The 16124-nt window shown below is 38.9% G+C and overlaps 1 long non-coding RNA gene across 2 annotated transcripts in view; it reads left to right on the forward strand.

The window, feature by feature from the left end:
* Nucleotides 1-13911, forward strand: part of LOC134296634 (uncharacterized) — a 60952-nt gene extending 47041 nt beyond the window's left edge. For both annotated transcript variants that reach the window (XR_010003440.1, XR_010003441.1), the window contains 2 exons: nucleotides 10987-11315; nucleotides 12889-13911. This is a non-coding gene — a long non-coding RNA (uncharacterized LOC134296634). The remainder of the gene's footprint in view (nucleotides 1-10986; nucleotides 11316-12888) is intronic.
* The last annotated feature ends 2213 nt before the right edge of the window (nucleotides 13912-16124 follow it).

The following is a 16124-nucleotide window of genomic DNA, read 5'->3' on the forward strand; positions in this document are numbered from 1 at the left end:
ATACCACTATACTGTAATATTATATGTAGTATACAATTAATATTATTATATGGTATTATTATTAGTATTATATTGTATAACATTATAATATTATTATCAATATTACATGTTTATAAAATATATTATATTATTTAAAATTATATAAAAATATTATATTATAAAACTGAGGGCAGGGGCCAGATAAATGACCTTGGAGGGCCGCATCCGGCCCCCGGGCCTTAGTTTGGGGACCCCTGGACAAGAGGAATGTGGAAATGCACAATGTATGATTGATCACAGACTAAATATCCCATAGTTTTGTACTTGACACTGAAAACAGTGGCAGTGTTTCTAGATCTTTAGGGTTTTCTTACAATAATGTATATAGAGGGAGACAGTGTGGTGTAGTGGTTTGTGCTAGGGCTAGGACATCCAGGAATCAGAGTTCAATTTCCCATTTAGCCACAGAAATCCACTGGGTGACTTTGAGCAAGAAGCAAAAGGAAGCCTTAGAGGAAGGAAATGACAAACTTCCTTTGAATAAATCATGCCAATAAGACCCTAGCATTGAGTTAAAGTAAATCCAAATGTACTTGAAGGCACACAACTATAACTACAACTACAGCTACAGCAACAACTGTACATTTGTACTTGCCTTGCAAGCTTCAAAATAATAATACATTGTTAAAGCAAACTGAATATAGGAAAAAGTTTGGCAAACCTTGAAGTTCAGAAAGGAAGAGTTTGATTTAGATTGCAATAGCTCATCTTCTAGAAATGTTGTGATTTTAACTCATGGGGTCATTTTTGGTTTCTTAAGTAAGAAGACTAGATCCATGTTTGTAGCTTCCTCTGGAATGGGCTACACTATCCAAAAGTTATTTTGACACACTGCCAAAACACAAAAGGTGGAAATTGTTTAATATTCACTAAGTATCTATTCAGGAACAGTAATTTCACATGAAATAATTTGTATCTACTTAACATATCCCTGCTGATAGAAGAGAAAAAAATGAAGTAAACAACATGCCAGCTTGACATCTGTTGCCACCATAATTCTTCAGGCCCTGAAGAAAAAATAAATAGAAGTAGATTGAAATCAATAGAGCCATGTTCACATAATGTTTTAATACATCAAGATGTGGGTCAACAATCTCCTGCTCCTTTTATTCAAAGGTATTTCTGGATGATTTTCAATATAACAGAGAGATACGATACAAACTTTCTTTCTCTTTGATTAAGCATGTAGCATTCTTGCCTGCTATAGTAATATGACTAAAAATACATCAAAGTATTTTTAGGGTAAAATGGTTCCATACCTGCTACGTAGGCATGGGCAAACATATAGTCCCATCAGAAGAACACTTAGACCATGTTGCCTTGGAAATAAAGCCATGAATTTTGCCACAGATTGTCATTGACAAGATGAATTCAAATATCAGAGTCTGATTTGAATGGGTTAGGAAATGTCCTCATATCCTTGGGTCAAGAAAGTATGGCTTTAAATTTATTAAATTCAAATATATAAACGAACAGTAATCTGCTAATATATTAATTACAGGGTGTCCCAAAAGTCACCATACTTAGAGACAAGTAAGTCTCATCGATCCATTGATTGCAGAACATTTTCCCCCCCCTCTCTTTAACATCTATATCCTCAAACCAGATAGCAGTGTCATGTAGAATGAGAAAAACTCCACCATAAAACAGCCACTATATTCCTATCCCCTTTGTCTTGCTTCAAACCAGCTAAATGTGACCTGGAAGCAAAATAAACAGTCATGAGAACAATCATATCATTACATCTCTAGCTGTTTTTTTAAAAGGATATCAGTTATAGTGATTCCTGAAATTTGTTGCAGGAATGATCTGACCCCCAATTTCTATTCAACCTTCAACCATTCAAGGTTGGGGAACCATGATACCCTTTGGGTCTTTTTTCAGGGAGAGTAACACCAGTTATCACATTTTCAATAATAAGAATCCAAACTGAAACATGGAGGGATAATTATGGAAAGTGCTAATACGACATGGATGAATTCAACCCAAGGAATTGGGAAAGAAAGTCAAATGAATTCCAGCATATAATTAAAGACTAAGCAAAGATAGGTGTTCAGAATAGAGCTTAGAATGCTAGTGGTGCGAAGGTAAGGCATTCCTTATTGCTTTATCTACTGGGCTATTACCATTGGTAAGTAACTGTGCAGGGAGCAGCCCAGTGGAACTAAAGTAACTTCCAGGTTACAATAGTCCCCCCCAATATATGCAACAACAACCCCCCCCCCCCAAAAAAAAAGTCCCCCCACATCTCCTCTGGCCATCTGAGGGCAGTTGTAGGTGTCAATGGCCTTTCACATTTTAAAGTTTTTTTCCCCTTTCTTTTTCATTTTTAAACACAAATAGAAGCCACCAAGGGCTAACAAGGGTTATCTGTCTAAAATGTCATCAGAAGCCTAACTGAAGTACTATAGATGTCATTCCCTCAGGGTATTCTAAAGAGCTATTGTGTTCCAACCTTGAGCTCCAAAAAAATAAGATTAAAATGATAGGGCATTAAGGATGAAGGAGATCTTAGGACCCATCCACGCGATGCAATAATAGTCCAATGACTCCACTTTAATTACCATGGCTACAATTCATGGAATCCTTAGATTTGCAATTAATGGATTTGGAAGGGGTATTTAATAGTCTCAGGCAGAGAGCAATTCTGATGCTTCACCAACAACAAACACTAAGATTTTTTTTATGCAGTCATAGCAGTTAAAGTGGAACGATGGTGCTATAATTATATGGTGTGAAATTAAGAATTAAGCAGGGAAAAAGTGTTTGGAATTAGCTTCTGTGCAGATTAAAATGCCATCTTGAAGTTCACAAACCATTTCCACTGGAGTATTGTTTTTAAGTGGATTTTTGTTCTCAAGAGAGGTTCATGGAAAGCAGCCTTGCTTAATGAGATTAAAGAGTTTCCTCCAATGGCATAACAAAGATTATTTCATGGACAGGTAGTCCTATATTTTACTCATAAAAGAGTAAGATATACATTATACACCTCAACACTGCTTAATTTCACCAATAGTCTTTGTGCTTTCTAAGGGCCCTTCCAGACATGCCTGAAACGCTGGAGCTGTCTCATTTTTCTGAGGTGTCCATACAATGCCTCAGATAAAAGTGAATTAATGCAGAATAAAGTGGGTTTTCCCAGTTTAAAAGGTAAAGGTTTCCCCTGACGTTAAGTCCAGTCATGTCTGACTCTGGGGGTAGGTGCTCATCTCCATTGCTAAGCCGAAGAGCCAGCATTGTCCGTAGACACCTCTAAGGTCATGTGGCCGGCATGACTGCATGGAGCGCCGTTACCTTCCCACCAGTTTACTCCACATTAATTAAACACCTGGAAAGATTCAGACCTTAAGGTGTGGGCCCTGTTGGGATTGATTGAGATTGCTTCTGCAGTCCCAGGTGTCAATCCCCACAGCCATCCTGGTTCTTCAGGCTCTTGGAGCCTGAAGGAGTGGAAGGGCACCAACCCCCTCCTCTCCAGCCTGCTATCCCCCCCCCCCCAAAAAAAACTTACTGGAGGGGCTTGCAGGCAGTACAGGCCCTTGTCCAGGACTCCTTAAGTTTTTTTTTTTTCGTGTCAGGAGCAACTTGAGTCACTTCTGGAGTGAGAGAATTGGCCGTCTGCAAGGACGTTGCCCAGGGGATGCCCGGATGTTTTGATGTTTTTATCATCCTTGTGGGAGGCTTCTCTCATGTCCCCACATGAGCTGGATTATCCTGACAGCTTTCAGGTCAGCAACCCAACCTTCAAGTCATGAGGCTTTAGTCCACTATGCCATCAGGGGCTCCGACTCCTTAAGCGAGAAAATGGAGTACCAGGAGGGGGGAAGGATTTTCCTCCTCCCCCCAAACCTCCCGATGTCATTTTCTCACATCAGGAGTCCTATACAGAGGGGTCTGCACTGCCCACAGGCCCCTCTGGTAGTTTTTTTGGGGGGCTGGGGGTTTGGTGGGGCGGCTGGACAATCATCCTGGATCAACTTTTGGTTGACCCTGGATGCCATCTAGCCACCCTTCACAGGAAAGCCCGGGGTTTGGGCTGGGGGTGGGGACTGAAACCCAAGAGGAAGTGGGTTATTAGATTCGATGGCACATTAGACTCAAGTAAATATGGGTAGTTAAAATGGGAGTAAAGCTAATTAGAAAACCCAGTATACTTAAAAAAGCAAAACAATAGGTTTATTAATCCAATTCCACCAAAAGCATCATCATCAAAACACAGACTTGTCTGAAACCATAACATTCATTTTATACTTATGTTATATATTTTAGTAGTTGTTGTGCATCTATGATGCTCAAGACACTTCTTTCAATTTACTAAGCAACTTTACTTTTAAAATTATATAAAATATTAACTGAAACATAAAATTAGAAGGTAGTGTATGTTTGACCTTTCTACTTGTTTATCCAAGAACCTGACATATTAGCACTAAGGAGATTACGCAGAAGAAATTAACTGTAGAAGTCAATATTATGTTTAAGAGAATTTCAAAGGTTAAATGATTTTTGTTAAAAAAAATCAATTTAGCTTTCCAGTTCATCTCTGAAATGGCAACATTAGCTTGCCTAGTATTTCCTATTATTTCCTACTATTCACATACAATATCAAGAGTTAATGGAATAGAATGGGGAAAGAGCTGTGTTGCAACTAGGGAGATCTGGATTCAAATATCATTTCAGGATTGTTTCTACTATCTTGCTTTTCTCTTCAACATCTCTAGAATTATTATTGTTTATACATTCAGCTTTTGTAGATTATCCAGATAACATATTGGCCAGACCATTAAAATTCAGTGTTTTCAGTGGTGAACTGTCCTTATGGATCTTCACATTAGTGTGAATGTTGGAGCAGATTTGGAGAAGAGAACTCATAGATAAAAAGAACTATTTAACACTATCCATTCTTACTAATTATATGTACAAATGCACTCCCTTAACTGCCCCCTCTACACTTTCATGTAACATTGTTTGTGTTTAATCCATTTCCTACTCACAGTTACATTTCCTTAGAATATATGCCTCAGCATTCAGACTTCCAAATAAAGTTAGTGTTTACTATCTAATCGCTAATTATAAAACTAGGAATGTTAAAACATGCAGGTGAGATGTCTAAAAGTGATGCTTGTGGCCAAAACAAATTTTAGCATCTCAACAATTGAATAATTTTCTTTCAGACTGAAAAAGGCTGCTATTGAGTACCCAGCAATAGACCTACAAAATATTTCCTCATATTTTAACCAGAACATGTTCCCTGGTAATACGAACCACCTCACTCCACACAGACTGGAACTACACTGCCAGATAATCCAGTTTCTAAATCCAGATTATCTGCTTTGAACTGGATTATATGAGTCTATACCACCATATTAATCCAGTTCAAAGCAGATAATCCTAATACAGAAACTGGATTTATGATAGTGTAGATGGGGCTATAGCCAAGAGACAGGGCCAGAAACATTTACATCAGGTTAGCAATTCTAGATCTCCTGATAGTAATAGGACAATGTAATAGTTCATTGAGAAACAATGATTAGAGAGGTGATCCCCTTTTATGGGGCAAGATCTAATCTCATGGGCATTATGAGACCAATACTGGCTGTAGAAATGAAAGGAATGTCACTAGTTTCTAATTCCATCATAAGAAATGCTGTTGGCAGGCCCCTGGAATATGTTTTGGATAGGAAAATGGGGGGGGGGGCTGGGGGAAGGAGGTGGGTGCCCTCTCACTCTCCCTCCCACTTCTTTGGGCTCCAGGAACCCAACAAACTGGGATGGCTGTGGGTATTAACCTCAGGACTGCAGAAGCAGCTCCGGGAGTCAATTCCCACAGGGCCCTCACCTACAAAGATCTGGACCTTAGCTTAAATTGGGAAATTCCAGTTTTCTCCATATTAATCAGGGTTAACCTGAAGCCTCATGTGGATGCCTCAGATAAACACATTAGCTACCAAGAGCTTTAGGGCCTGTGTAGAAGGACCTTAAGTCAAGACAGCTCAAAGACACACAGCAACCATATATGTATTACTATTTATCTAAAACAAAGAAAATTATGTTTCAAAAGAAGTACAGAATGTAATTAAGCCCACCAAATTAGAACAGATGCTGTACTACTTCCAGAAAAAAATATTTCAAAAGTCAGTCTGATGACATTTGGAAGGAATTGACTAAACTGGTGATATAGTAAGTTTTAGTTCTTCAAACAGAAGAAGCGTGAGATGTGAAACAAACTAATATAGTTCTGTTTGGATTAACCTAGTAACAGGCAGATTTCTCTTGAAAACTATTTGTCCTGGTTTTCTGGAATTTCCTTAGAAAAATAAGCTGACACAACAAAGGTATATCTTTTTTACCCTGGGATATAAATATCAGGGACATACAGATAAAAAGGAAATGGTAATGGGTTATTTATATGGAAGGAGTCTGTAGGTGGTCAGTTTGAAGCCTGGTGTGAAAGATAACCAAAAGATCTGCTAGAAGTGTGAGCTTGATGGAAATTTACCATAGCACATGCACAATGTATGGGTGACTAAATATTATTTAGACAACTATATTAAAATATACACTCAGAGCTCTTATTTTGTCAAGACAGGAAGCAGAAATGCATTTCTTAACAATAAAATTGTATCATTGATCCACCAGCATGGTCTTCTAATTTGTTCTGATGTGGCCTTTAGAAGCAAATTCTTCTTAACAACCAGATGCCCTTTGCTACAGGAGGAAGTGTCTGGTTTGAGCCATGTGCCTTGAAAGGCATTTGCAGGGGAGTAAAAGTTGAAATAATTGATCTATCTTCCATCTTTTATTTTTTTCTAAATACCTGCTAACTTGATGTCATGCGGTCAATAAACAGCCCCTCATATTTGCTTCACAATGAACAGTTCTTGTAGTATAGATTACTCAACTTCTCAGGCTTGGGTAAAAACTGCTTTCTAATTCCCAGTTGCTTTGTAAGCCTCTGTTTTAACATATCACCATTTCTTTAAACCAGTGGTTCCCGATCTGTGGGTTTCCAGATGTTTTGGCCTATAACTCCCAGAAATCCCAGCCAGTTTACCAGCTGTTAGGGTTTCTGGGAGTTGAAGGATAAAACATCTGGGGATCCACAGGTTGAGAACCACTGCTATAAACTTTAATTTCTCTCATGCTTGTTTAAAAATACTATAAATATGTTCCTTCTATTTTTTTTTAAAAAAAACTGTATGAAGTCTTTTCGCAGACCCATTTCATTTTGTAGTCAATAATTTATGCCACTACAGCAACAGAACTTAATGTGAAGAAGAGAGTTATGAAGTCTTTATAATTCCCAATAAAAACTCATACTGATGACATTACAGAAATGTTAATTTTAACTACTTCATGTGTTACTTGTTAGTTACAAGTAATTGTTTACTGCCACCTTCCCTGATTTGGTACCAACTAGTCCCAATTTTCCAGAGGACTGGACAGTATCTTTAATACTCAAAGAGGATAGAGGTTGTAGTCCAAAATATCTGGTAGGCACCATTCTGGGAAAAATGATAGTTTGTTATAAAGAAGCATTTCACTTTTCAACTCTTAAAAGTTGCTTGTTAAACACCCAGAAATTGAGACTGAGACAAACACTACAATCTGCCTACAGATAGGGCTGCTCTTATATGTGTACAAAATCTATTATGTTCAGAGAGAGGGAAAAAAATTGTTGCTTCTGATTTTATGTATGTATTGAAGGAAAGAAATTCTTACATCATTAGAAGGCACACAGCCCTGGTTTCATATAGACATCTTGTTCAGGGCTATTAGCTATTAGTTCAATGTACAGACTTTTCTTGCCTAGGCCCAGGCTTCATATTGATTTCCTTCCTTCCTTTTTATCTAAGGCTTTAAGACCAAAATATATGTACTTATCTAAAACTGTAACCCTAATCATGCTCACTGGGGAAGGTGATTGAACTCAGTGGAACTCACCCTTGAATAAATGTACTTAGGGAATTGTACTAGATACATCACCTAGAGACAGCTTACAACTAATGAAATATTCAAATCCATATCACCAGATCCCAGGCAACTTGCCTGCTTCTACTTTGATTTCTCCTATGGCTCATTCCATTTTAACATCTCATTTGTGGTTTCTTTTCCTTTTTAATTATATTTATCCTTTGCTGGACTGGCTTTTCAGTTTCATAGTGAATAAATCTTCTAAAGCAGGACCGTAAACGGCAAGAGTACTAAAATAAGAAACTTGGATGGGACAGCCTCAGTTTTCAGGGAATCTTCGAAAATGCCCTTTGACTTCACATTTCAGGTTGGCCAGAAAGACATGTTGTATTAAACAAGTAGCTAGAATTCCTGCATTGAAGAGAGGTTGGACCTGATAGCCCATGGGACCCCTTCCAATTCTATTATTCTGTGATTCTTTGAGTGGTGTGTAAGAAAACCTCATTTTCTTTTTCACCTGCAAGTACATAAGCACAATCTTTTACTTGTAAGGTTGGGTCCACTTTACAAAGGGTATGTGCCCCTATCCTGCTCCCCATCAACGACCCCCCCCACACACACATTTTAGCCCTTGTGCAATCATGTGGGGGTGGGGAGTGATGTGGGAGTAGTTTAATCTATATGTTATGTTGTGTGTGGCATGGTTGCTCTAGAACAGGGTAGTGCATAAAAATAAAAATACAGCTTCTTAGCATGCTCTAGGGGTGTGCAATTTGGTTAAACCCCATTCTGTTTTCATTATCTGGATTTTGGTGGACCCCAGATCTATTTTCCAGGAGCCTGCTGAATTTGGTTGGGGAAAAAATCATTTTTCAATCTGGCAAGCGAAAGATCTGAGAACATCCAGCCCACTGGCAGCAACAGGGAACTTATGAGGCTGCCCTTTCCCCATCATTTTAGGGCATCAGTCTTAAGAAATCACCCTTTCTGGCAACGTTTCTCCTTAGATTCTTTAATAAGACCTGGATTAAAGGCATTGTTATGTCTTCCTCTTCTGCCTCTGATGAGGAGCTGGAAGAGGAGAAGGTTGAAGAGGAATGAGCTGGGGATGCTGGGAAGATGGTCAGGCCTGCTCGGAGGAAGAAGATGAGGGAGGCATGCTGGTTGTTCCTACTTTTCAAGAAGGCCAAATGGAGCAACAAGCAAGGCATAGGTCAGCCAGGATTGCTGAAGAGACTGGCAGCAATCAGACACTCCCTAGAGACACATGTGCTGTGGGCTGAGGGCTATAAATCAGGAGCAGATGAAACAGCTATAGTTGGCATCAACCAATCCATCTAGCCTTGATCCTGTATCTGTACCAGTCAAAAGCCTTGTCTTTTTAAGTGTTTGTTGCCTGGAGAAGAAATTACCAAAGATTTTGCTCAGCCAAGAGACTTTTGCCTTGTTTCATGAACTTTCCTTTTTTGAAATTGCTTTTCCAAATGTGTTTTAATTGTTTATATGTTTAATTGTTTGTATTTTGATCAGATGTGTTTTATTGTTTACCTGTGCATCATTGAATTTTTGCCGGATTCGTAAGCCACCTGGAGTCCCCTCCGGGGTAGAGAAAGGTGGGGTAGAAATGAAGCAAATAAATAAATGACTAAAATGAAGCTATTGTACTGTGGACATATCATAAGACAATACTGTTTACTGGAAAAAAATTATAATAGTCAGCAAAGTGGAAGTCATTAGGAAAAGAAGAAGATTACATTACAAACAGATGGATTAACTCAAGGATACTGCATTTGTAAGATCTAAATTTCATGACCTAAGTTCCCAGATGTGTCTCATTCACAGGCTCATCATAATGCAAAGATGATTTGCTTGCAGATGACAGCCACAGCAGAAGTATTAAACAGAAGGCAGAATTTCAATAACTGTAGCACTATTTCCCAAGTTGGCGCTACAGTCAGTGGTAGCTGGTGGCTTCTATGTTAGTGGAGCAATGAGTTTACTCTGGAATTTAGTTCAGATTTTGAAGGAACTCTAGGATGGACTGGACCCTAGCCTTAACATAAGTTCAACACTTTAAATAATCCGTAAAAAAATCTCTGAGCAGATTCATTGCCTCACTGGCATGACAGCTGTCAGTTGCCACTGAATGCAGTAATAGGAAAAGCCATGCAGGCTGAAGTTCTGCTTTTAGTCTCTTACAGGATCCTTGTCAGAGTCTGGAGCTGACAAATCTTATGTGTCTGCTGTGATAAAACTTTGCTTTCCACATTGAAAAGTTAAACACATTAAGACCAGGAGATTAATGGAGATAATAGGGGCATGATGGCAGGTCTTGACACACAAATCCTGAGAAAGATGCTTTTAGAAAAATACATTCTTATCATACAATAGTTTTTTTATCCTTTATAACTGGAAACTAAATGTTTGATTTTTTTCCCCTAGCAGCATTCAACACTGTACATTTTATTGTATCCTTGGATATTTCATTATAATTATTTTTAATGCTTATAGGTGGTCAAATTCACTCTGAGCCCAATAAAAATATTGCATTCTCAAATTGAGATCAGCAGACCACAATCCAGACTTTTGTTTATACTTCCCTGTAAAGATATTTTTTCTAAAATTTAGAATTAATCTCTTATATAACTACAAATATCTCATGCAATAATTCTTTCAGATTCCACAGCATTTCTTACATATTGTTTGTAGCCATCTACAGATTTAAAATCTGCAAAATCTATTCTGCCCCAAGTATATGCACAAAACTTCAATCTATGTCAATGGGAGTTTCATGTGGTCATCAAACCATTGAGTCATAAGGAGCAGAAGCCAGCTATCACTGGGACTATAACATGGAAAGATTTGTTTCACTATTTCTAAATCCATTTTCATTTTGGGGATAGAAAATACAGACTATTTATCTCACAAAGGTATGCAAACTACTGTTCATAAAGGATCTTATGACATCCTGTAGATGCAAACCCATTTTGCTTATTTAGAGGATAATGACCTCATCACATTATTCCTGTGTTCCAGTTGACCTGGAGGAGAAAAGTCAAACCCAGCCTCAAGAAGAGCAAGGCCTCCCTCTCTGCCAGCCTCAAATATCTCTCCTGTGCTATTTTTACTGTCTTTATCAGAAAGGTGTTTGAGCAAAGTATCGACAAGCAAGGAACAAGGAAGATGTTCTCTCTTCATCTCCATTGTCATCTGTCACTCTGAAGTGTGGATGGAGCAATACATTAAGGTTTTAAGAATAGTGATCCTTACCAGCTGAGTAACTGTCCTAAGCCTTCTGTTATTTGATTTTTTTTCAAAATGTTTCCAAACTTCTAAGGTGGACTTAAGTACAGAATTTTGGAAGTGTAAGTTGTCATTTCTTTTTATCTTAAAATGAAGTTTGTATATATGTATTAGGTAACCCTACAAAGATACCAAATTGTCTCTTTCTAGAGAAGTTATGTTCTGTAGTCCCTAGTGAATACCAATGTAGTACAATATATGTGGATCAGTGGTCAATGTGCATGGTTGACAATCCATGGTGTAATTGCAATGTGTAATGCAGGAAGGCAATCGATAGTTGCACTGTGTAGTATCATCAAAGGAAAATACATACTGGAGATTAGGCATGATTTCTTCCAGCCCTTTACATTGTAACTGTAAAAGGTTTCTTATTGTGTAGTAGGACCCACAAAGAGAAGATGGCAGACAGGAAACTGTGGTAATGGAATGACTTGCTAAAGAGCATAGTAATATTTATTTACAACATCTATACCCTGCCCTTCTCACCCGAGGGAAACCTGTAGTTTCATGAAGCTGATTGAAAAGTCCTTTCTTGAGTATACTTCTCAATCCCCCCCCCTCTCTCTCTCTCTCGCTCGCTCGCTCGCTCGCCCCCCCCCTCACATTATTCACACTGGATCAATTCCTCCACAACTCTTCATAACCCAACATTTCTCTACTTCTGTCAAATCTTCTATGGCCCTTGGGAACAGCAAAATGAAAGATACCTCCAGCCTTTTGTACCACCTCTAGGCTTATTTTTTTTTGTTTCAGTATGTGATATTTGAACATGGGTAATAGCTGCATGGAACAGTGTTTGATGTCTGAGTGTAGTTCATCTCTGGAGAAGAGGCCTCTTGCTCCCATCAAATCTTTCAGGTCCACATAAGAGAGATGAGACTTGGCACAAAGAAAGCCTGTGTCCATTTTGGATCTGTGCTTCATATGCTTCTGAACCCAATCACGCTTGCTTATAACACTGAAGAGGATAGAGCTGAATGAATGATCAAGAAAAATGAATATTCTTGTCACTCCTTTGTAGTGGGCTACTTACTGAATTTTCTAAAACTACAGTTGTATATCCAGTTACTGGAAACACAGTGGGACTGCCTTCTATGATGCATAGCATTACACTATAAAGTACTAAGAAGTGCAAACCTTTGCCTTGTTTATTTGATATGTTTTCTCACCCCTTGCCTTTCAGCCATTCTATAGTCACTGTTTACTTGGCAAACAAAATACTTTATTAGATTCTAAGTATAGAATAATTGAAAAATAAATAAATAGTAAGTGCTAAATTAGTGGAAAAGGTTCCATTTTTAGCTGAAATTAGTGAGAAATATTCAATTGTAGCTGAAAACATAATGGAAAGTTAATTATAAAATAGTGCACAAATGCACAATTGTTTTCAGTGTGTATGCACTTTGTTAATTTAAAAAACCCGTTCATGTTAAAATGTTTCTCTTAGCCGAAAATATTTATGCCTTCTAAAGGATAAATAATATATTAGTTATTATTCAAAGTTGGATTTCTGATACTCTTTTTTTGTTTGGTATTGAACTGATATATAATAAGGATGCCTAAGCTGACCTTGCATTCACCTAAAACAGATCGAATTGGTAATACCATCATTTCCATTGTTATTGTTGACTGCAGTGTAGCACTAATGGGGGAAGATGGTTCAAGAAATAAGAGAAGAGTAACAGAAAGGAGAGTAAAGAAAAACAGAGGCATGGAAAGGCAATAAAACAAAATGTTGCATCTATGGACACATGACTTGCTTTCATTTTCAGTTAACCACTGTTTGTTGTAATTTTCAAATGGGATATTTTTATTAGTCTTAATGACGGGTAGCCTGAATTTGTCAACTTTGATGGCTGAGAAATAGTTGTAGCAGTCTGTTTTCAATCTGTATATGTCAGGATCCAGGGCTCTGTCCATATGTGGGCAGGGGTTAATGAAAACAACAGCTGGCTTGTGTCAGAATGGTTTACTTAAAGCAATAACTTAAATACTTGGCCATTTCAAGGTCCGAGTTCAAAATGTAAAGATACCACAAAGCTGAAGATACAAAGCAAAGTCTCATTAACAATGACCGTGCTACAAAGTTCTGGAGCAAGAGTAAACAGTAGTCAAGGTTGCAGTCCATAAGTCAGACTCCGAGAATTCACTGAGTAATGTTCCAAGGTGCAAGAGTATAAACTGTAGTAATAGTTCCAGGAATCAAGCCAGAGTCATCAAGAGTTCAAGGGAAATCCAATATCTGTAAGTCAAAGCCAGATATTGTTCAAGAGTCTAGGAATTCAAAGTACATCAAAGTCCATGATAAAACTACAAAATCAACAGTATTCAAAGCAATGTTCTCGCCAAGATGCTATTGTAGCTCAGCAAGAAGCAGAGGATTTTTCTGATGACTGATCAGAGAATGAGGGGGATGATGAATTTCAAAGTGAGAAGTCTGTGACTGATCAGAGAGAGTTGCAGGCAGATGAGACTGATGCTGTGGATTCCTGTGCTCATTCCCAGGCAACAGGGGAAAGTGAAAGTTCCATTGAGAAAGGACCTTGGGCTGATGGGCAGTGTTCTTAGGAAACTAGATTAGGTCTCAGAACACAAGGAAGGAAAAATAGACAAACGAGACATTCTCAGAGAATCCGAGATAAAACCTTGAAGTCCAGGTGTCTTCTACATGATTTCATGGTTGCCTGAACAGGCTTAAATTAAATGGTGTGAGTGTTGCAATAAGGGATGGCTCTCTTGTCTCTGCACACAAGAATAATAATAATAATAATAATAATAATAATAATAATAAAAATAATAATAAAAATAATAATAATAATAATTCTTATACCCTGCCTCCATCTCCCCGAAGGGACTCAGGGCGGCTTACATTGGGCGAAAGCCCAAGCAAATACAATAAAATCATAAAAGTGAACTGGGCAAAAGTGCGCTAAGTGTGTTATGAAACATGAGGTAGTTAATAAAGAGCTACAAAATTGTGGAGGATTTGGAGTGGGATGGATCCTGTAGTTGTATCAGAAAATTGACAAAGCGAGATGCAACCAATTGGAACGAGGACACCAAAACAAAAGTTTATTATGCAGATGGGGGCTCTTATCCAAAGGCCTGTGTGAACAGCCAGGTTTTAAGGCTCTTCCTAAATGCAGCCAAGGTGGTAGCTTGCCTAATTTCCCTGGGGAGGGAGTTCCAGAGCCAGGGGGCCACCACGGAGAAGGCCCTCTCCCTCATCCCCACCAATCGCGCCTGCATCGGAGGATGGAGCGAGAGGAGGGCCTCCCCTGACGAATGAAGAGATTGTGCAGGTTCATAGGGGGAAAGGTGGTCACGAAGGTAGGTGGATCCCAAACTGTTCAGGGCTTTGTAGGTAATCACCTGCACCTTGAATTGGGTCTGGAAGATGAACGGCAGCCAATGGAGCTCCTTAAACAGGCGGGTACAGACTGCTCCCTGTAATATGCTCCAGTTAGAAACCTGGCTGCCGAACGTTGGACTAATTGAAGTTTCCGGGCCGTCTTCAGGGGCAGCCCCATGTAGAGCGCATTGCAATAATCCAACCTAGAGGTAACTAAGGCATGGACCACCATGGCCAGATCAGACTTCATGAGATAAGGTCGCAGCTGGCACACAAGTTTTAATTGTGCAAAGGCCCTCCCGGCCACCGCCAACACCTGAGAATCAAGCATCAGCTCTGAGGACCCCCAAGCTGCAGACCTGTGTCTTCAGGGGAAGTGTGACCCCCATCCAGCACAGGTTGCCACCGAATACCCCGATCGGACATACGACTGACCTGGAGGACCTCTGCCTTGTCGGGATTACAAGTCTTTGATTCAAGTATTTTCAGATTTCCTGTTCTGGCTCATGCCTTTGTTTCCTGAAAGAGATTAGCTTGGAAAAGTTCCTGTTTTTATGTTTATGGATTTATGCTGTGGATTTTGGTTGTCTTGACTTTATGTACTTTGGCATTATTGGATTACTGCTATTTTGTACTTTCTATTCTACTGTCCCTTTTGGACTTGTCCTTTTTTCCCTTTTTATCTGCTTTTTTAAATAAACATTTTTAAATAGAATTAAACTCTGGACTCTGGGGTGGTGCTGGGTGAAAAGGTGCTGGAGTGCAACAGGTACAAGGTCCAGCAAGGCACAGCAAGATTTCAGGATACAGGTCAAGGTATGAGGATCCACACAACCTGAGGGAATAAAGCAACCACCCACACCCTAATACAATAGATACAATAGATACAGCCCTCTCTAGCAAAGCTCTTTTATGCAGCTGATTACAGATGCACTCTATTTCAGCAGGCCTTCCCAATGATCATTGCAGCCTGTGAATCCTTACTGAGAAGGTCATTCTGACCTTTTACAAACAAGAAGGAGATTAATCCCTTCCAAACATTATGGAGCAGCAATACTAACAGAAAACTTCTGGGCATGAAAATATGATTGTTATGTATTTACCCTCTTAATTCATTTTGTTCAATTAATATGAGGATTGTTTTTTTTAAAAAAAAAATGCATGAAATTTCCAAAGGTAGTATGAAATGAGAAAGGAAATGGAAAATGATTTCCTTCTCAAAATACACATTTTGACACAGATTGGTGAGGATGTAGCAAGGTAATCCATTGACAGAACCAAGAAGGAAGTGGTTTCCCCTCTTCTCTGCCACCCCAACGGGTCCTTAAAATGTGATCTAGAGATTTTCAGCTGGCACTGATGATTTCAGAGGTGAGGAAAGGGGAAGAGAGTCTTAGCACAGTATTAGGTTGTGGTGGTGTTGTGTGCCTTTAAAGTGTTTCTGGTTGCCAGTGAATTGATAAAGGGGTTTTCTGGGACTAAAGATGGGTGACTTGCCCAGGGTCATCAAGTGGGTTTC

This window comes from Anolis carolinensis, chromosome 2 (genome assembly GCF_035594765.1).
Source record: "Anolis carolinensis isolate JA03-04 chromosome 2, rAnoCar3.1.pri, whole genome shotgun sequence".
NCBI lineage: Eukaryota > Metazoa > Chordata > Lepidosauria > Squamata > Dactyloidae > Anolis > Anolis carolinensis.